The sequence below is a fragment of the Choloepus didactylus genome, chromosome 22 (genome assembly GCF_015220235.1).
Source record: "Choloepus didactylus isolate mChoDid1 chromosome 22, mChoDid1.pri, whole genome shotgun sequence".
In the NCBI taxonomy this organism is placed as follows: Eukaryota; Metazoa; Chordata; class Mammalia; order Pilosa; family Megalonychidae; genus Choloepus; species Choloepus didactylus.
This window is the reverse complement of record NC_051328.1, coordinates 40,857,070-40,878,186: the sequence shown is the minus strand read 5'-3', so window position 1 is coordinate 40,878,186 and position 21,117 is coordinate 40,857,070. Positions and strand designations below refer to the sequence as shown.

Sequence of the window (21,117 nt, the reverse complement as noted above, 5' to 3'; positions counted from 1 at the left end):
CTCCAACTCCTGTCAGCACTTACCACGTGCTTTGTTAGGGACAGTTCACATTTCCTTCATTGATACTCAAAGTGCTACTTAAATACAACTTCAAGCTCCAGTCCCAACCTTTCCCACCCGAGTGACCCCTGAGCAGGGCTAGGGAGAGTCCTGGCCACAGAGTGAGTCTCTCTGACCTTGCTCCTCTTCCGGCCACCCTCACCCCCACCCAAAGGCGCCAGGGGGGAAAAGAGGGGGTGCCTCAGTTCCTCAGAGACCCCACCTGTTCTGTGGAGGACCCAGAGGTGGGTGGATACACGTTTCCCATGAAACATCCCCAGGAGCCCAGTTTCCAAAGGGGATCCCAACCTCTGCCCTCTTGGCCTCCACAGCACAGGTCAAGTTCAATGACTTGGGGAGTCAGGGGGCCCTGGTGGGGCGGGATGGAGTTCAAGGGCCAGGAGAGTTTGGTCTCGACCCCTGGAGCTCCGGGCAAGCAGTGGCCAGGCTTTCAGCTTCTGTTTCTCATCTGGAAGGGAGACGGCGTCAGCTTCCCTTCCTGACTCGGGGTGAATTCCACTGCCGGAGCCCGCCGGGCTGGGGAGGGCCTGCTGAAGCTTCTGGAAAACACTGACATGGATTGGTCAGTGGCGGCAGCCAGGAAAACTCAGCTGCCTTGCGAGCGCAATAACCCACTCCTCATCCAGCCACAACTGTTCGCCGACCCTCTTCCAGCCCAAGAAGCCTGGACACCCCACAGGGGCAGCTCCTCGTGGTGGTCACATGTTGGAATTTGGAGTGAGCTGGATCCAGGTTCAAGTATCGGCTCTGCCTGTCCCCAGCTGTGTAACCTGCAGCACGTGGCTTCACCTGCCTGGTCTTGTTTTCTGCTCTACGAAACGGGGTTGATAACAGGAGGTCCCTCTCGGGGCTGTTGGGAGGACCAAGTAAGAGGATGTTCACCCAGCACTTAGCACCCTCCTCGCGTGTAGTCAGCATCAGTAAATGTGTCTAGTCATTAATAAGAATTCAGGGCCCTTTACAGTTTGCAAAGCACCTGCATGGCCGTTATCAGCCATTGCTCTGGCTGGAAAGGCAGAGGTAACCCACTCCAAAGCAGTTCAGAGAATTCTCACCAGCTTTTCCCTTGCCCCAACCCCTTTCTGCTACCCCTAAAATCCTTGGCTCCCCAGCACAGCCCTTTGGAAAGTTGGCATCGGCCCGGAGTTGAGTTTCAGTGTTGACACTGTCTCGCTGGATGACTTTGGGCAAGTTACGACCCCTTTCTCTCCCCAGTTTCCTCATCTGAAAAACTAAAAGCCCTGGGGCCCTTCTCCAACTCACTGAGATTTTCTGTCAGACGTAATGGTCGGTGTCTTAACTGTGTTTTTAGTACTTACCAGGTGTCCTGTCTGCACCAGACCTAGGCTACGTACCTCCCATCCTCAGAGCAGACCTGGAGAATAAACCACTATTACCCACAAGGCACAGGTGGGAAACTGAGGCTTGGAAAGGGGAAGGGAGTTCCGGAAGACCACATGGTGAGTGAGGGGGAGAGTAGGATTTTTGAACCCATATCGTAAGATTCCAAGCTCACGCTTTACATGATGGTGCCTTGGGTTTGATCCCTCCATGGCCGGGGTCGCCTCCTTCTAAATGACTCCAGACTTTATCCTTGATCCATCAGCTCGAAATCATGTGGGGATGGTGATAGAAGGAAGACCAGACTCAAGGTGCATGTGCCGTGTAAATCCGTCATCCGTACTAAGAAAGCAACCATTGGATTCCCCCATGGAGAGGAGGCCAGCGCAGCCTTATTTAAATGCAGCACCATCAATCCATGAACGTCAGGTGTGCTCCTGTCTGTAAACCGGCACCAGGTGTGCAGTTACGAGAACAATGTTGTCAGGTACCTTCCATCCAGTACAATAAGAACCTGGAGAAACAGTGTAAAGGAAAGCTCAGAATGTTCCATTTGGGGCTTGCTTAAATCTGCAGCTTCCTTTACTAGCCTCCTCTTGAAGTAATAAACACATCCAGAGCCCCCTTGGGAGAATTCATGGCTGTTTTATTCAATTCTTCATCACTGATGCCTAAGATTCTGCCTGGCATGTAGTTGGCATGCAGTAAATATTTTCTGCATGAATGAGTGAATGAATGAGTGAGGGAATTATTGAATGGCTATAATCCCTTGAATATAGTTTATTTACTATTATGGTCTGTGTTGCTGCTGTCTGCCCTGTCACTTTATTTATAACAATCTTTATTTACATATAACAGGTAAATTTTTTTGCATCTACTTAGAACTTCGGACTCAGTAGGTGCAGTCAGAATCTGGATTCTGATATCAGCTTTGCTACTGATTCCCTGAGATACTTAGAACCAGTGTTGCCACCTCTCCAATCTCATTAGATCCAAGCTGCACATGTTCTCCAAAAAACACGAATGCACTCCCCACAGAGGTTTACAAGGCTGGTGTGGGCTGGAGGCGTCTTGCACTGTGCCCCAAGCACCGATGCTGAACATCTATCCCAACTTTGAATTCAGTTGTTGGCTTAAAAAGTGGCATGGTGGGGCTATTTACACCCCGGAAGTCAGCAAGCACTCGAACCAAAGCTTTTGTTTGTTTCCTAGGAAACCAGTTGTTTAATTTCTACCAGCATACCACTTTAGAAGGCCCAAATTTCTTCAAAACACCTGGTCTTATTAAAATTCATGTGTCTCCATCCCAAAGTAATTTGAGCAGAGAATAAAAAATATATTTACAGCCTCCCCCCACCCCCACTCCAAGGAGCTGGGGGAAGGTGCAGAAGTGTTGGGCTTCCTTACCTGGACTGGTGTTGATGTTGTCACAAACATTGGGACTGGCGGTTTGATGTGCCGAGCCCTCGATCGTGGGACTTGCCCTTATGAAGCTCATTACTGCAAAGGAGAGGCTAAACTTGCATATAATTGTGCCTAAGAGTCTCCCCCTGAGTACCTCTTTGCTGGTCAGATGTGCCCCCCCCCCTCTAACTGAGCCACCTCAGCAGGTGAACTCGCTGCCCTCCCCCCTACGTGGGACCCGACTCCCAGGGGTGTAAATCTCCCTGGCAACGCAGGATATGACTCCCAGGGATGAATCTGGACCTGGCATCGTGGGATTGAGAATATCTTCTTGACCAAAAGGGGGATGCAAAATGAGAAAAAATAATTTCTGTGGCTGAGAGATTTCAAATGGAGTCGAGAGGTCACTCTGGTGGACATTCTTATGCACTATATACATAACACCTCTTAGGCTTTAATGTATTGGAATAGCTAGAAGTAAATACCTGAAACTACCAAACTCCAACCCAGCAGTCTGGACTCCTGAAGACGATTATATAACAATGTAGATTACAAGGGGTGACAGTGTGATTGTGAAAATCTTGTGGATCACACTCCCTTTATCTACTGTATGAATGGATGAGTAGAAACATGGGGACAAAAACTAAAAGACAAATAGGGTGGGATGGGGGGGATGGTTTGGGTGTTCTTTTTTTACTTTTATTTTTTATTCTTATTCTGATTCTTTCTGATGTAAGGAAAATGTTCAGAAATAGACTGGGGTGATGAACGCATAACTATGTGATGGTACTGTGAGCAGCTGATTGTACACCATGGATAACTGTATGTTACGTGAATATATCTCAATAAAACTGAATTAAAAAAAATTCATGTGTCTCAATTCTTTCACAAGATATTATTTTTGAATTTAATTTAAGAAACACAGTCCCCAGTTATACTACTTTATCTTTCACACACCGCATCTTTTGCTAAAATGCATGTTCCAAGAAGGCTGCAGGTTTGCCCTGGACACACCTCCTACCACTGGATTTTCCAGTTTCAAAATGACGGAGCATTGCCTGATATCCAGGTTTCCTTCCAGACCCAAGAGTGCAAAGGGTTTTGTCTCCTGTCTTTAATTAGTGCTGATGGAAAGTAGAATTTCCTTGTACTGGTTCCTTTCACGTGGGGAAGAAACTGCGGCTTAGGCAGGTGCCAGCCCATCCTCCCAACCAGGTGGCGAGCGTCTGGGGGAGAGGGGGCCGAGGAGAGGTTTGAGTCTTCCAGAACAGTGGTTTCTCTGAGAGTCTCGGAGCCACCTGCATCAGCAGCACCTGCCAAGCTTATTAAATGCAGACTCCAAGGCCCCCTCCCAGACCTGCAGAATTGGAACCACGGGGTGGGGGGTGGGGGGGTGAGGCCCAGGACACACTCTCGAGAGCTCTGATCGCAGTGGACATTCACAGCCCAGGCGTCCGTCCAGGGGTGGGGCTGGCCTTTCAGTGTCATCCACGGTTAAGCCAACTAATGGTCAACAGTGCCGGATCTTGAGCACGTCAGCCCTGGGGACCAAATCCCTACTCCACCACTCACTGTTTAACACTGGTGAGCGAGGGCCTCCTCCCTCTTTGAGCCTCAGTTTCCCCAGCTATAAAATGGGAGTGATGACTTCACTCCCCAGGACTGTTTGAGAATGAACTTAGAAGCCCCATGATGTGGGGAGGCAGGGCACACACAGCCCTCAGGACCCTCTGGGGCACCCCCCCACACCTTGCATTTTCACAGCCCTCTCACTTCTACGTGGGTTTCCTCATTTGAGTCTCACGCCAGCCAGAGCCACTGGTGGGGTAGGTGTTTTTACCTGCAGTCAACAGAGGTGGAAACTGAGCCCTGGCGTCTCTGGGAGACTGGAAAACAGTTGCTGGCAGGGGTTGGGTCCAGTTTCCTTTTCCTGGACAAGGGACACCCTGCCCAGCAGCCCCAGTGCTCCCCCAGGACGTGGCGAGGGGCCACAGAGCCCAGGCCGAGGGCTCTGAGTGGGCCGACCATGACCAGGCCCCACGGACCCCGCCTGCATCAGCTGAGATGCAGCAGGAGGTGGTTCCATCTCCCCCTCCTTGGGCCTTTCCAAGCAGCTGGGAGGAAGGGGCACATCCCGCGATGGTCAAAGCTGCATGTCCATGTGGCCGGGCTGTGGTGCCCATTGCTGGATCCAGCGCGCCAGCCTGGATGCCGCCGGGCAGGTGTGGTGTGGACAGGATCAGCATCTATGGTCACTGACTTTAATAAAGGAGATGACCCTCGCCAGTGGGGGGTCCTCATCCGACCCTTGGGAGGCCTTAACAGCAAGAACTGAGGGTTCAGGGAGGAATGAGGAATTCTGCCCCAAGACACACCCTCCACTCCTCTCTGGGTTTCCTGCCTGCTGACCTCCCCTAAGGGCTTCTGACTCAAAACATCACTCCTGCCAGAATTTACAGTTTCAGCCCCCCTCCTGATCTCAGACCCCCCAACCAGCCCCCACAATTACGTGAGCCAATTCCTTAAAATAAATCTCTTCGCATGAACACATGCATACATGCACCCTATAGTTCCGTTTCTCTAGAACCTGCTGGAGATACTCCCCAATCAAGTTTTACTCCAAGAGATCCTGTCCTCAAACCCTCAGGCAGCATAAGCTGATTCAACTTTTTTACTTTTTGAAATTATCATGTCTTTTTATCCCTCACGTCAACAGAACATCTATGGAGCTTTTATCTATTACAAAGGAAGAAAAAACAACCTTCCCCCAAAAAGCAGAGGTTGTGCCAGTTTGAAGCCTGAAGGTTCTGTGTGGACTCAGGCTCGAGGCCCCACCCAGGGTTTGGGGGGGCTCCGCCTGGGCCCCCTGGGGGCAGACCCGCAGCATCTGAGCCGCCCGTGCCCGCCCTTGCTCCAGCTTCCAAAGGGGGGCCGTCCACCCTGGGGACTGCGTGGACCTCGGGCAGGGGGTCTGGCACCGTCAGGGCCTGAAGCCCAAAACCTCCAGCACTCGGGGTGGCCAACAGGGCCTGACGTGTGTCCTCCCACGGGCAGTGGCTCAGGCCTCCGTCTCTGACTCTGTCTTTGGGACCCAATCCCCGGCCAAACTCCTCAGCCTCCAGAAGCTGTTCCTGCCAGAGTCTTGGAGGCAGAAAACTGCTGGAAACACTTGGCAGGGAAAACGCCAACCGGAACTGCCACTGGATGCCAGGGCTTGCGCCCCAGCCAGGCGTCAGCCCCCTGAACAAGCTGGTCATCCGCAGCAGGGGGCCTGCAAATGCTCCCGAGCCTCCGTCCATGCAAGTGTTCTCCCAGCGAGTGTTTTCTGAGCACCTCCGTGTGCCAGGCCCCTGCAAGGGGCCAGAGATGAGCCAATGGGCAAGGCACAGCCCCTGCCCACACGGTGCCGACAGTCTCAGCAGGTGCCACCAACTCGATTTGACGGCAAGTAATGCTCGACACCAGAAGAAAATGAAAGCCAGGTAACAGCACACCTCTGAGGTGGCCTCCAGGCAGACCCCTGGATGAAGAAAAGAAGTCACGGGGACAGCGGGACAAGAGTGTTCCGGGAGAAGGGAACAGCCCTGCAGAGTCCCTGAGGTAGACGTGTTTGCAGAGAGCCAGGGGTCCAGGGTGGCTGAGCAGCATGATAACAGGGTGCCTTAGTTTCCTGGGGCTACCAGAGCAAAGTGCCACAACTGAGGGCCTTACGGCAGCAGAAACTTGTTCTCTCCCAGCCCTGGAGGCCAGAGGTCCGAGACCCCGGTGTGAGCAGGGCCGCTGTCTCTGAGACCGGGAGGGGCTCCCCCCTGCTCCCACGGCCTCTGGTGGCCGGCCTGGGCCTGCCTGGCTGCAGCTCTGCACCAAGATCTGCCCGCATCTTCCCATGGCCATCTTCTCCACGTGATTCCGTCTCTGTATCATGTTGGATTTACTCCCTGCCTCAGTGTGGCCTCATCCTAGCTAATTTCACCAGCAATGACCTTATTTCCAGATAAGGGCACAGGAGCTGGGGTTGGGACCTGACCATGTCCTTCCGGCAGCCAAGGCCCACCCAGAGCAAGGGGAGTGGGGACACGGAGGCTGGAGAGGTGGCCAGAGCTGGGTCCCGTGTGGCCACCCCATAGTGCCACTCCCACGAATAACCCTAAGAAAGCCATTCGACAGAAACAAAAGTCCACACCCAGGGGATTTGCAGCAGTGTCCACAGGATCAAAAATGGAGACAGTTTATGAGAGAAGGGCCACTGTCCCCAGGGACCACCCCCACAGGCTCTCAGAGGGAGAGTTCTCAAGATTCTATAGCAATGAGGAAAAGGTACATGATATAATAAATTAAAACAAAAAACAAACCACAGCTCAATCTGGTGATCTTGCACCACAACGAAGACTGGGAGCTGTTAGGTTGGGGTAGGGGAGTGTGGAGAAGCAGTTCTTTTTTCCCCTTTGTCAATTTTTATTTAACGAGGTTGCCGTATTATTTTTAAAATTAAAAAAAATGAAGGGGGAAAATCTGTCCAAACCAAACCCATGGCTGAATGAGGGGATGCAACGAGAAGGCTGGTTTCCCTTCCTCATGACACCGCCGCAGCCCCCCAGCCCCCAAGTTTCAGGGTTTCTCGCCACCACCTTCTGGAGCAGAGCCAGCCCCAGAACGCAGCGCCTGGCAAGGAGGGTACCTTACTCTGGGTGGCCACGCGGATTCTTGAGAGGAGACAACTTTACCCCCTGAAGAGCCTTCTTGTCCAAAACATAGCCAGACATCTAGAAAGCAGGGAAAGGGGCACAGCTTCTTACAGACCCCTGGGAAAGCCTCGCCCCCAAGTATCTTCTGGCCTCTGCCTGGCTTTCCACCATTTGAGGCTTCCTGCTAACTGTCCCCGGGTGCCTTCTGCAGCCAGAAGCAAATCAGAGCCTGCCACCACCTTTGGAAGCTGCCCCCTGCCCCTGGCACACAGCACAGGCCATGGAGGGACATACTGGGGGGCTCGCATTGGTCCCTGCTTCCCTCCCAGCCCCACCCGCCCCCTCTGCCCTCTCCACCTCCCCCGGTGCCAGCAGGGTCAAGCTAGCTTCCGTTTCCTAGATGCCAGGCTCCCTCTTGTCTCTGTGCCTTTGCCCTTACTACTCCCTGGGCTTTTAATACTCAACTCAGGTGCCACCTCCTCCAAGCAGTCCCCCTGGACCTTACCCCAGCTGCCCTGCACCCCTCACTGTGTTGCCCAAAACAGCAGGCCGACAGTGTGTCTGTGCCCCATGCTGCTAGACAGGGTCGTTTAAACACTCATGTTGCAATAAGCGCTGGAGAGAGGAAGCCCAGGGCACTGGGGCGTGGGGTGGCTGGGGGCCCACGTGAGCCTGGGCACAGGCGGAGTGTCCTGGCCTCAGTGTGCCTGGCCATCAGGCCCCATGAGGAGCCCTAGCTCATGTGCCAGAGGACCGTCACCATCCCAGGCCGGGCAGTGGGAGCCCCGGCAGCCATGGGGCAAGGCCAGGCAGGCCCCACCTCCCAGCCCCAGCCGCCAGGAGGCCCTCTGCCTTCCGATATCCCCCAGTGGGGAAGGGGCCTGGGCATCTGCTAAGAGAGCCCCCCAGAAGTGGCAAGGTCTGAGCCTGAACTGGCTGAGCAGGGCCTCCGCTGGGACTTGGGCACCAAGGGCTGGGTCCGGTCAGCCACAGAAGACTGGCGGCTTCCTTGACCGCCACTGCTGCACAGGTTTCTAAGTGAAAGGAGCTTTTTTTCAAAATGGAAATTCCATGTAAACTGTGTCCTCCTGTCATTAAAACAATAAAGAATTTTTTGTTGCACAATCAATTCATAACACATAGAAAGAAATACAAACATGAAACCAAAACCTGGACTCACCCTACCCTCCCACACAGAAGAGTCTGGGGATTTTAAAGAGAACTTTAAACAGTGATTTTTCACTGCATATTAGAATCATCTAATGTGGGGAGCTTTTAACAGTACAGCTGTCCGGGCCTCACAGCAGACCGTAGAATCTGTGGGTGAAATGCAGATTCGGGACTTTTTTAAAGCTACAGAATCGGGAGGTCTGGGGAGGTGGGCAGTTGGCGTTTCTAACTGCCCCAGGTGACGCCAGCGCAGGTAGGAACCTGCACAGCCCTAGCAAGGCCCCGCAGAATCTTGGAAAGGTAGATGAGGGGCCAACAGCCCGCGTGCCCCATGAGCCTGTGTCCACCTTGAGGCATTTGCTCTCCCCCTGCTGCAGAGGGGTCCACCAGAGCGAAGACAGGGGAGACGGGAGGGAGACAGCAGAGAATCTTCTGGAACGTCTCAGGCCTGTCGAGCCTGGCCAGCGGCAGAGCCGTTGGGAAGTGCTAGAGGCCTGGTCCGAGCCCAGGCCACTCCCCTGCCCTGCAGCTGGGCCTGGCAGGGAGCCCACTGGGCCTCCGTTACCTGCACACGGGGTGTGGGTGTCACTGTGCACCACGGAGGGGTCTTCCACCCTGAAACCCTGCCTCAGCTACTATTTTCTGATTCCCTTGATGTCGGGGCAGTGCAAACACACATGGCTATCAGTGGAAATGATGCCTGTGAAAGATTTGGTTCTATAATTCCAGCTCGCTCCCTCCCAATCTTATGTTTCACCCAAAATGCTCAGGGCTTTTGCTTCCAAACACACCAAAAATGGACCTGCAGCTGGAAAGCCAGTCATCAAAGAGGCAAGGGCTTCTTGTTAATTGATCTCCAAAATTAAAAATAAAAGGCCCATCCCAGTTGGGTTCCGGAGTCTTAACGGTTTCGTATTTTTACCTCCCTCTAGGTTTCCAGCTGGTCTCAACTCCACACGCAACGGGTCCAATTAAATGAACAGAAACTGGCTTGGAAAGGGCGGGGTGAGGTATTTTGGTCGGGCGCATCTGTGAGGCAGTGGGGTGGGAGACAAGCAGGGAGCGAGTGGGGTCAGCTCACCCCAGTGTGGTTTCTGCATCTGCTGAGGCTCTGGGAATGTGACGAGCCTTGTGTCATGGAGAATGAAAATGTGGAACTAGATAGCCCACGTCAGAACTACAGAGGATAAGGACAGGAGAGGGGGGGTCTCTTGGCAGCTCCAGGAAGGGCCCAGGGGGCTGGTGAGAGCCCTCACTCACTGCGTGGTCTTAGCAAGCCACTTAGCCATTCAGAGTCTCAGTTTCTTCATCCATGAAATGGGTACGATGACTTGAACACACCGTGCTGGGCAGAACAGTGGGCCTCCAACAACGCCCACGGACTAATCCCCGGACCTGTGGACACATTACCTTATGTAGCAAGGAGGAACTAAGGTTCCTAAGCAGCCAACCCTAAACTAGGGGAGTTATCCTGGATTATCAAGGGGGCCCAAGGTCATCACAAGTCCTAATGTGTGGACAAGAGGGCAGGAGAGGAAGTCGGAGGGATGAGAAGTGGGTAAGGACGAGGACTTGACCAGCCATTGCTGGTGTTGAAGAGGAAGGAAGGGGTCACAAGCCAAGGAGTGCGGCAGCCTCTGGAAGCTGGAAAAGGCCGGAAACAGGGTCTCCCCCTAAAGCTCCAGAGGGAGAAGCCCTGCCAACTCCTTGGCTTTAGCCCGCGAGGCCATGGGGGACTCTGGCCTCCAGGACTGTGAGGGATGAACGTGTGTGTTCTGAACTACCAGATTTGTGGTTGTTCGAGATAGCAGCTTCAGGAGACACACACACGTATCGTTCAGGGTTGTGAGTACTAAACGAACACATATGTTTAGAGCCCTCAGAAGTGTTTGCAACATTGCAAGCACACAACAAATGTTAGCTCATTTTATCGCATACAAGAGCGATTTGGGGTTTGGTGCTGACCCCTGTCCTGTGGTGCCCCGTGGTCCACAGGCTTTAGGCAGCCCCCGCACAGCCACCTTCAAGGACAGCCCCAGGTGATGGTGGAACTGACCCAGGCCATGTGAACAGATCCTTGGAGCCATCTGATCCTTCCCATTCCAGAGAATCATGCAGCCTTAGCAGGGTGGAAGGCTCTAGAACAGAAGCACTCAGTGTGACCCCGGGCGTCAGTACTATATAAAGCACCCAGGGGATTCCGATGTGCAGCCAAGACTGAGAACCACTGATCTCAAAAGAACACTGGCCAAGGTCTCAATGCAGCCGGCCCAGGTTACCAAGATGACAGTTGTGACGCCAACCACAGGGCACCAGGCAAAGCACATCACAACCTTGTCCTTAGATGAGCCTGAGTGGAGGGCACGAATATTAGCACCCCCACTCTGTGGACAAGAAAATGGAGGAAAGTGCACAATCCCCCAAGGCCACCCAGTCCTGCTGTCCTGTCCTTCCTGTCAGCCGAGAGCTGGGACCCTCACCCTGGCTACACCAACACAGGACGTGCCCCTCCCTCAGGGCTCCTCAGTGCCCGAGAGCAGGTGTGTGCTGCGTGGGGGAGAAGCGCCGCTTGGGCCCAGTGACCCCCGCATTTGGGTCAGGATTAGGGGCAGGCCAAGTTAAGCGTATTTTTCCATTGCTTAGTAAGTGTTGCTGCTGGGTCTGCAAGTCAAGCCTTATCAAATGAGTATCTTCGCAAAATAAATTCCACACCTTTTAAAAAGATGCTTCATTTGTAAAGAAACCATGGCATGCTCAGTTCAAAGGACTCGATGATTCTGAGGGTGTCAAAGGCCCCCAGGCCCAGGCCTGAGGTGAACAGGCCGTGGGATCACAGGTAAGGAGGTTGGGGGGGTCTGCTGGAGGATTTGGGCCTCAGTGGGTGATTTGGGGAAGGATGAGAGTTCACCCTGGACTGGGTGTGTCAGAAAACGAGGAAGTTCTCTGCCCGGGGATCTCGATAAATCTCTGAAGGGAGGGTGTCCCGGAGCGAGCCAGGAAACAGCACCCACTCGCTGTCTCCAAGAGTAGGGAGCTTGGAACTTTCTAGTCACCTGGTTTTCTCTCACTCTGTGGAGGCCTCAGGTGACCCTGCCTGGGGTGGGTGTTCAGAGAGCTCTGTCCACCAGGAAGACAGCACAGCCCAGCCAGCTTCCCTTCCTCAAGAGGAGTCAGAGTGAACTCTCAACAATATTCTACAATTCCCGCTCTTCCCGCTGGCCTTCCCCTCCGCATCAGAAGTGTGCATCAGAAGTGTGCAGGCTGCCTGGGCGTCGTGGACATTCTCCTGCCCCACCCTCACTGGCTCATTTGCGAAATTAAGCCGTGTTTTCCAAAGCATTTTCCACACGACACCAGCTTCATGGTTTCACGGAGTGAAATGTGGAAACATGGAGTTCTTTGCTGCAGGACTTCTCAGAGCCTTTAACATGCACCTGTGCATTGAGAAACTCCAGGAAAATCTGGAGTATTTTCAAAACTTGTTTGAATGTACATTTTTTTTTTCTCTAGAATAACTAAAGGGATTGACATCCTCTGGAGCAGAGTTTATGAAATGCTGGAATGAGGTGGGGAGTGGGGCAAGTTCTAAACTAGTTTCCAACTGGTAGAATGCACTCAACAAGGTGCCCAGGGAGTTCACGCCACACATACTCTTTCTCACACACATGTACATGACTACTGCTCAAACAGCTCAGAGGAGGATGAGATTAAGAACAAATATGTTGTCTGAAGCCTGTTAGAGAATCCAGCACAGCACTTGGTGATTAAGTATGTGCCTAATCCATGGGGAGGAAAATGTGAAAAGCTCTACCAGCCCAAGTGGTCTCATATAAACCCCCACACACACCTCTCTGGCCTCAGCTTGTTCCTCTTTGATTGATCCTCTGCTACCCTCCAGCTAAAAGTTGTCCTTTTTCTGGTTCTTCCGTTGAGTGTGCCCCTTCCCCACTCAGAGCCTCCTCGCCTGCCGGAAGGCTGCCCTCACTCCTGGGCAAGGTTAGGCCCCCTGTGCATTCTCCAGTCGCTTTTTCCTTGTTTCCTTTCTGGCACCTTCTAGAACCAGGTTTGGCCATGGTGGGTGCTCAGTGAACAACTCTTGGATGATTTGACCCATGTGAAGGCTCTGTGGAGTATTTTAATACGGAAACAGTCTCTAAGACCCAAAAATATTGGAAGCCATGGATCAAACAGGTGCACAAAAGCATGGACAATGAGTGAAACAGGAGAAAAAGTATACAGGTGTCCTTTGTACTATTCTAACAGAAACTATTTTAAACAGATGTATCAGATCCCCTCTGTCTCTAGCATGCAGGATTTTAGGAATCCCTCTTTCCTTTCCTCACACAGGATTCCACACCTCTTAAAAAGATGCTTCATTTGTAAAGGAACCACGGTATGTTTAGTTCAAAGGACTCTATGATTTTGAGGGTATCAAAGGCCCCTGGGACCGGGATCAAGGTGAAGAGGTCAGGTTTATTGCTCGCCGTGGGGGCTCTGGGGTCACAGGTGAGGGGTTGGGGGGCCTGCTGGAGGACTCACTCACTGTGCATTTATTCCGAGCCTCACACCTCACTCTAAGCCCTTTCCATGCAGTGATTCACTGAATCTTTGCAGCCAGCCTCTGAGGTTGGTCCTGTTAATTTCCCCATTTTGCAGATGAAGAAACAGAGGCTCATGGGGGGAGCAGCTTGGTGAGGTTACCCCACAAGGAAGCTGGGGAGCAGGACCCAACCCCAACGTAGAATCTGTGCTACCAAACCGGCCCAGCTCAAGTGGCAGATTCAGGCGTAGACGTCGGTTATGGGATGTGGGTCCAGAGACAGTCTGCAAAAAATAGGTGGGGTGGGGTTTCTGTCCAAGGGGGTCTAATTCGGTCCTCCCCACAGCACCTGGGCTGGCTTCTGACCGGAGGGGCCACAGAAACCTCAGCGGCACGTGTCGCAACAGCTTGCCCAGCCACACGCCAAGCCGGCAGCCACTCAGGAAGGCAGGAGCCCCTGGCGCCCGGCCCAGCTGGCGGCGAGGGGACGCGGCCACTCTGCTGAAGCATGGCATGGCGTCCAGCCCCAAGGCCAGCAACAGCCTGTCCCTCCCGCCGGGGGGCCCCCCAATCCCCACCACCCCCCACCAGCGAGTCAGGTGAGACCCTGAAACCAAACCTCCGGCAACCAGTTCCCCTTCCAATGCCAACGAAACATGGGACTTCCACCCCGGAGTCCTTTTTGGGAGTCGCTTGTTCCTTCAGGCAGCACATGGAAAGCTGGATTTAGGAAGTTGCTGGGCATCTTCAGCGTGCAACTTCACATTTTCACTTTTCTTATCAGAAAGGTGTGTGACTAATCTCGCAAGCGAGGCGCCAGTGGCTGTGGAACTATGTGGATGCTCAGGGTCCCCGAAACTCACCTCTCCTGCTGTGTGTGTGCCAAGGTAGGGGTCTGAGATGAAACGAAATTCAGAACGAGAAGAGCTGAAATAGAAACGAGAAGAGCTGGGGCCAGGGGCTCAGCAGAGCTGGCGTGCACAGCCACTCCGGCCTGGGTCCCTGCACGGGGCGGGGTGTCCTGCCAACGCAGTCCGCTCTCCACGGCCTCACCAGGGACGCAGACCCCTGAGCCCCACAGACGTGGCCCCACCCCATGAAATTGCTTCTCTCAGCCTCCGTTTCCACACCTGTAAAATGGGGCAGCACAACGCCCACCCCCTCCGGACTACGGAGGACTGTCAGCATGCCCATAAACTGGTGCTAAGCATTCCAATAACTACTTTTTCTCGAGTGCAAATGCTATCATCCAACATTGCAGTTTTCCATCGTTATCACGCTCCACCAGCCGTCAACTGTGATGTGGATGGCACGAGGCCGAACAGGTGAAGACGTGGGTTGAAATAAGGAATCAGTTTGGACACTGTGAACTCGAGGTGGCTACAGGCCATCTTGGCAACAAGGGGTGTCTGGGAGAAGTTCCGGAATCCATTCCGTTGGTGCCAGAGGCATGGATTTGGGAGTCACCGGCTGATGGTCGCTGGAAAGACCAGGCTGACCCGGAAGGCAGGGCCCTTAGAGGTGGGGAGACGCCTCAGAGTCACACGCAGAGCTACCACCCGACCCAGAAACTGCGCTCCCGGTGTGTACCCAGGAGACCCGCAAACAGGGATCACACAGACGCCTGTGCACCAGTATTCATCTCAGCGTCATTCACAATAGCCAAACGTGGAAACAACCCGTGTCCACTAACGGATGAACAGAAACCAAATGTGGCCTCTCTGCACAATGGGATGCTGTCAGCTATCAAAAGGAACGAAGACCGGCTACAACACGGACGAGTCCTGGAGACGTGCTCAGTGCAAGAAGCCAAGCACAAAAGGCCATGCTGCACGATCCCACTCATACGGAATATCCAGAAAAGGCAAACACACACACAGAGACTCGAGTACAGGCTACTGGGGTGACGAGGGGGTTGAGGGGTTATTGGCTAAGGGGTACCGAGTTTGTATGGGGCGAGGAGAAGGTTTTGGTAACTGATGATGGGGACGGTGGCCCAGCACTGTGATGTCACTGATGTCACTGAATTGGATCCTTAAAAATGGTTAAAATGGTAATTCTTAGGTTATCAAATTGTTATCACATCAAAAATGGTTTTAAAATAGGGGGGTGGTAAGAATTGGGCAAAGAGGAGCCAGAAAATGAGAGTTTCCCACCTGGCAGTGCCCCTGACACTTTAACACCTGCGCGATGAGAGCACGGCTACAGGAGTTTCTCGTGAACCGGGGAACGCTATCCCAGACACCCCGGATAGAGGCGGCTGTGAGACCCCACACCCTCACCCTCGCCACTTCAGTGCCAGCCGCACGCTGCCTACCGACTGCCAGCCCCTGCGTTGCAGCCTGACGGCTCTCTCCAGCCCCTGCCCCTGCCCTGCCATCTGCGCAGGGGCCAGGAGTGCCCGGGATTCCTTGGCCCAGGGACAGCCGCCCTCTGCGTGCCAGCTGCTTCTTCCCCGAGAAGCAGGAGCTGTCCGACTCGGCCCTGCTCTACGGGTGATGTCGGTGCAGACAAGGTGTCGCTGGCCCCAAGGCGCTCAGCTGGAAAGTGGCAGTGCCAGGCTTCCGGCCAGCCACAGGCGCCAAGCCACACACACACACACACGCTCACACACACCACGCACACACACCTGCACAGGCCCCTTCCGGCTGCACCAGCACCTGCTCCTCCACCTGCCTGACGTCCAGCTGTCTCCAGCCACCTCTGAGGACCCCTCGGGGGAGCAGCGGCTGCCCGTGCAGCGCCATTTCACCACCAGGCCCTGCCCCCAAGGTCTGCATGTATTTCAGCCTCACCACCCGTGATGGACTGACTGAGGCCCCCAAAAAACACATGTTCATGGCCTAACCGAAGTTCCATGTATGTGACCCTATTGGATAGAGGGTCTTTGATGGTGTGACTAATTAAGATGAGGCCAAACTGGATCCAAGTGGCCCCAATATAACTGGTGTCCCTGTAAGAAGAGGGAATTTGGACAAGACAGACAGACAGACGGGCAAGAGACTGAGTGATGCCACCAACCAAAGAACACTGGGGATGACTGGACACCCCAGAACCCTACAAACTTGCGAGGGGCACAGCTGGCCCTGCTGGCACCGTCATTTCTGACTCGTGGCTCCAGACTGAGAGAAGTTTCTGTTGTTTGAAGCCCACCCTGGTTACGCAGCCCCAGGACACTAGCACACACACACACGCACACCCCACTCAGAGGCCGGCTCCCTCTCACCACCCCCCCACCCAGGTCCAGGCTGAGCCCCCACCCACCCCCTCACTGGAGGAAGCTTCTCTCTTCACACTCTAGACCCAGGGTTTAAAAATAAAGAAAAATAAAGCTTGGTTCAAAATTAGCACAAGACTCTCGCACTCAAGAACACAAGACAGGGTTTCCTGTGTTTTTTTTTCTTTTGTGTCTTTTTGTAGGGCTTCCAGAAAAGTTCCCTCTGCAAAACTGAGACCAAAAAGGTAAAGTATGCAAATGTGACTTCACAGCCTGGACCCCGGCTGTGCCCGCGCGGGGCGGTCCCCAGAGACTGGGGGGAGAGGTGGGCGAGTCCCCACAGCCTGGACACGGCCCCCGAGGCTGTGGACTCCCAAGGCAGAGGGCCCTCCTCTGACCCCACGTCCCCAGCCTGGCACCCCGCTTGGCTCCACAGATGGAGGTGAGTGAATAAAGGAACAAACACCGTGGCTCGAGGGCTCCCGGACCCTTCTGAGAGGAAATGCACGATGCTCACCACGGCAGGCTCGGGCCCACCCAGACCCACACCCACACGAGTGCTGACTCTGCACCCGCTGGCAGGGCGGCCGTGGGTGCCAAGCCCCCATTTGCCTAATGTTGGCCCATGTTAAATTTCATGCTGGGTTCCAACAGCAATGCATTCCACAGCACGACGGGAAGACAGGTAAGGGCACAAGCCCCAATTTCAGCTGCCGTGGCACTGACTGGCACGCTGGGCAACCTCAAGCAAGCTGCTTAACCTCTCTGGGCCTCGGTTTCCTCATCTATAAAATGGGGATGGCAACAATTCCGCCTTGCAGGGCCATCATGCAACTAAAGGCAATGACATGGGAAATGCTCCAAGGATGGCAACTCTTACCCACGAGACAGCGTGCCCCACTGGGCCGGAACATTAGGTTTCTGCCCATCCACATGGACCACTCAGCTTGGCACAGAGGAGCTTAGTGAACACCCGTGGGGTTGATTAAATAATTAACCAAATACCTGTGAGTGCTCAGGTGCCTGGGAGTGGAAGGTGGTGCCATCAGCCACAAGACATGGAGAGGAAGGAGATATGGACGCGCCCCTGGGACTTGGGCGAGTTTTGCCTCGTGGAGTGTGGGAGGCAGGGCCTCCAAAGCACCCATACCCTGGGACCTGGGGGTAGGTTGCCTTACAGGACAAAGGGGGAGCACGGTGGCAGAGGGGATCAAAGTTGCTGATCAGCTGACCTCAAAAGAGGGAACAGCTCCTGGGTTGTCCAGGTGGCCTAACGAACCCACAGGGGCCCGTACAAGCGGAAGATGGGGGCAGACAAGTCAATGTCCAAGTGGTATCATGAGTAAGATCCGCCAGACCGTGGCTGGCTGTGCAGAGGGGCCATGAGCCAAGGAGTGCAGGGGGCTCTAGAAGCTGGGAAAGGCCGGGAGACACCCCCCTGGCACCTCCAAAAAGGAATGCAGTTCTCCTGCCACCTTGACTTGAGCCCAGCAAGCCCCAGGTCAGACTGCTGACCTTTGGAACGGTAAGAGGACATGTTTGTGATGGCGTAAGCCGCAGGGACCGTGACCTTTTGTTCCAGCAGCCGTGGACACTGGCACCCAGAGAATGACAGAGCACACCCTCAGGGCTGGGAGACATCCGCTCACCCAGGGACAAGACGGCTGGGCCACGAAGCGCTTGAGGTGTTTCGACACAGAGGGGCTGTTAAACCACGGCCATCCCTCAGTGCTATTTTGACGGAGCCCTTCCATGTTATTTTGAGGCTTTTAGCCTTTCGGGTGATTGACCACAAATTCTAGCATTCAAGAGCAAGTCGCCAGCAGATCAATTTGGGGTCGATCTTAACAAATGCCCCACACTAACACAGAAGGCAATGATAGGAGAAGTCTTGGGGGAGAGGGTACATGGGAACTCTGTGTTTGCTGCACAATTTTTCTGTAAACCTAAAACTGCTATCGAGCATAAACTCTATTTTTTAGAAAAAGACGTTTTAAGCATATTACCAAGAGAAAAAAGCTACAATTACCCTGCTCTGAGCTCCCTTCTGACTCCTGCACTCTCCAGACACTAGATGGACCATGGAAACAACTGGACAGGGGTATTCCGGAAGCCACCTGTCGCTCCTTTTACCCGGTTACGATGAACTGGACAGCTGCTCACTATACTGCAGTAGACACTTGTCACAAATCCAGGCCGCCAGGCCTGCAGACTCCTGCGGAAGACCTCCCCTGCTGCCAGCCACGGCCATGTGCCCGGGCACCGCCAAACAGACCCCCAGCTTCAACTCTGAGCCCGGGGACCCAGCAGCAAAGGACCTGGGGCTGGCTTCCCACCCTCAGCCCTGCTGCCCCCACCCAGGGTCCTTCTACAAACTCCCCTTTTGCCCTGACTCAACAACAGCTGGCGCCTGCTGTTTGCAGCCAACACTTGTAATACGCGCCAGACCTGCGATGTGTCGGCCATTGTGGCACAAACAGGAGCACGGGGGCAGGACCAGGCACCACCGTCCACACTGTCTTCAGGCCACTGTCACCTGCCCGCTCCGGTCACTCAGCAGGGGTGGCAGTCCCTTCCACCCCGAGGACCAGGGAAGGTAAATTAGCACCACTCGTGGTAATTAGTCTCCCCAAAACCAGGCAGACCACCAAGGAGGAATTGAGAGCAGACAGAGCCAGGCCCATCCATAAACCTGTAATTCTGGAGGGACCAGGTGGTATCCGCGCCAGAAACGGCACCAGGAAAGCCGAGTCGGCACCGTGCAGATTAAATCCCGCCCCCCCGCAAAGGGGTGCCCAAGCCCTCACCCCCGGTCCTGGGCGCGTGGACCCCTTACAAATAGCACCTTTGAACATGTTAAGGCCAAACTGAATCCAATACAACCGGAGCCTTTATGAGCAGCGGAAAATCGCACGCAGTTAACAGAAGCCACAGGGGGAGATGAAAAAGGACGGCAGCAGTGGGACGGAGGCCGAGCGCCGTCCAGCCACCCCGCACGCTGCGGACTCCGGGAAGGCAGGGCCTGGGGCACCCGGACTCCCGGCCTCCGAACCGAGCCGTCACTCCCCCGGGCCTCAGCGCCCGGCGCGCAGGACGTCCGCACGGTAGACTGAGGCAGCCCCCACTCCCCAGCGCACCGGGAGCTTCGGGCAGCCTCGTGGGGACGCGGCAGCGCCCCTGCCACCTGCACAGTCCCACAAGGAGGGCAGCGCAGGAGGGCCCCATTTCACAGCACACGAGTGAGGCCGGGGACGCGATTTCACCCGGGACGGTGCTGAGGGAAGGGAGGCCGGGCCCCCCCGCCATGGCAGCCAAGAAGGAGGCGCCAGGCAACCGCCTTGGGATGCTTTTGGGCAGCAGGAGTAGAAACCCTGACTCCCGGGCGCGGCTGCCTCACAGACATGGCGTCCTCAAGCGAGCCCGTCTGGGGCTCTGCCACGCGGGCTCCACCGTCAGGGCCGCCGCCGACTGCGGGAAGATGGCGGCCCCATCCGCCGTCCCCTCCAGGCATGCCCGGGGAGGCGGGGCCCTCTTGCTCTCAGAGCCAACCAGAGGCCCCCGCAGGCCTTTCTTCACACCTCATTGGCCACGGCCTGGTCACATGCCCCTTCCTGAACCAATCGCTGCCCGGGGGGGCGTGGAGGCCTTCATGGGCTTAGTCGCCGAGCGGGAACACGGCAGCGCATGACCCTGTGCCCCGACCATTACTCACGCAGAGGAGGAGGAGGAGGGGACACTGAGCAAAATCGGGGTTGTGCCCTAAGGAAGAAGGAGGGAAACGGATTCTAGCACTCAGCGAGTCCCCTTCGTTGGCCAACTTTGCTTCACGGTCCGCCTCCGCCACCTGCCCGCTGTGTGACCTGCGCACGCCCCTAACCCCGCTGTCCCCCGGTCTCCGTTGTGCCGTCTGCACCCAGGAGCGCGACCCCGGGAGGGCCGGGAGGCTTCGAGGCCCCTGGCCACAGCCCGCTGTCAGCAGTGGGAGACCCGACATCCCTAGGAAGACCCTCCGCCGTCCCTCCATGCTGAGTGTTTTCCCCACAGAGCCCTTCCGCTCTTGGCAGACTGGAGTCTTGACGTGTCCGGGGTCTGTTTACTCTAGACTAGAAAAGCACCTGTGCCGGAAGCTTCTCCAGCTCGGTACTCTGGATCAGGGAGTTTGGGCGAGGTAATAAACTCAAACTTACTTTTGAGTCATAAAAAGGAACTCACAAGATCAGCATTAGAGGAGGGTGAAGGTCAGCCCGGAACATTCCGTTCATTTCAGAATCCATCGCTCCCACACTTACGCTTTCCTTCCCTTGGTTGTTCATTCAACAAACGTCCTCGAGCGCCCACTCTGCAGGACCCACATTGGACAGAGTTGGTGACCATCACGTTATGGTTTTTAATGTCTTCGGTATTTTTAAAGTGATCCTATTTGACGTGAAACAGGAATTGTAAGCCTCATTTGAAAATAATTCTTTTCCTCCCACACAACTTAAGATAATGTGTCTGATGATGACGTTCAGATTTTCCACCTACAAACCACCTTTAGGTCAAGCCCGAGAGCGTGATGGAAGCCAAGGAGACTTTCTCGAGAAAGCGCTGTGCTCACCGTTGTTTTCAGTGGAAACAACTCGGTGGCGACAGCATCTCAAACCCGGAGAAAGGAAGCACCGGGTTTAACCTCAAAACAAGGAAGAACATAATGGCCAAGA

General features: G+C 54.7%; 1 long non-coding RNA gene across 1 annotated transcript; it reads right to left on the bottom strand.

The window, feature by feature from the left end:
• Window positions 1-13,039: 13,039 nt before the first annotated feature.
• LOC119519018 lies at window positions 13,040-20,816 on the bottom strand. The gene is made up of 3 exons (XR_005213921.1): window positions 20,707-20,816; window positions 14,064-14,127; window positions 13,040-13,484 (listed from the first exon to the last, which is right to left on the bottom strand). It is a non-coding gene; the product is annotated as an uncharacterized LOC119519018 (long non-coding RNA).
• Between the last annotated feature and the right edge of the window lie 301 nt (window positions 20,817-21,117).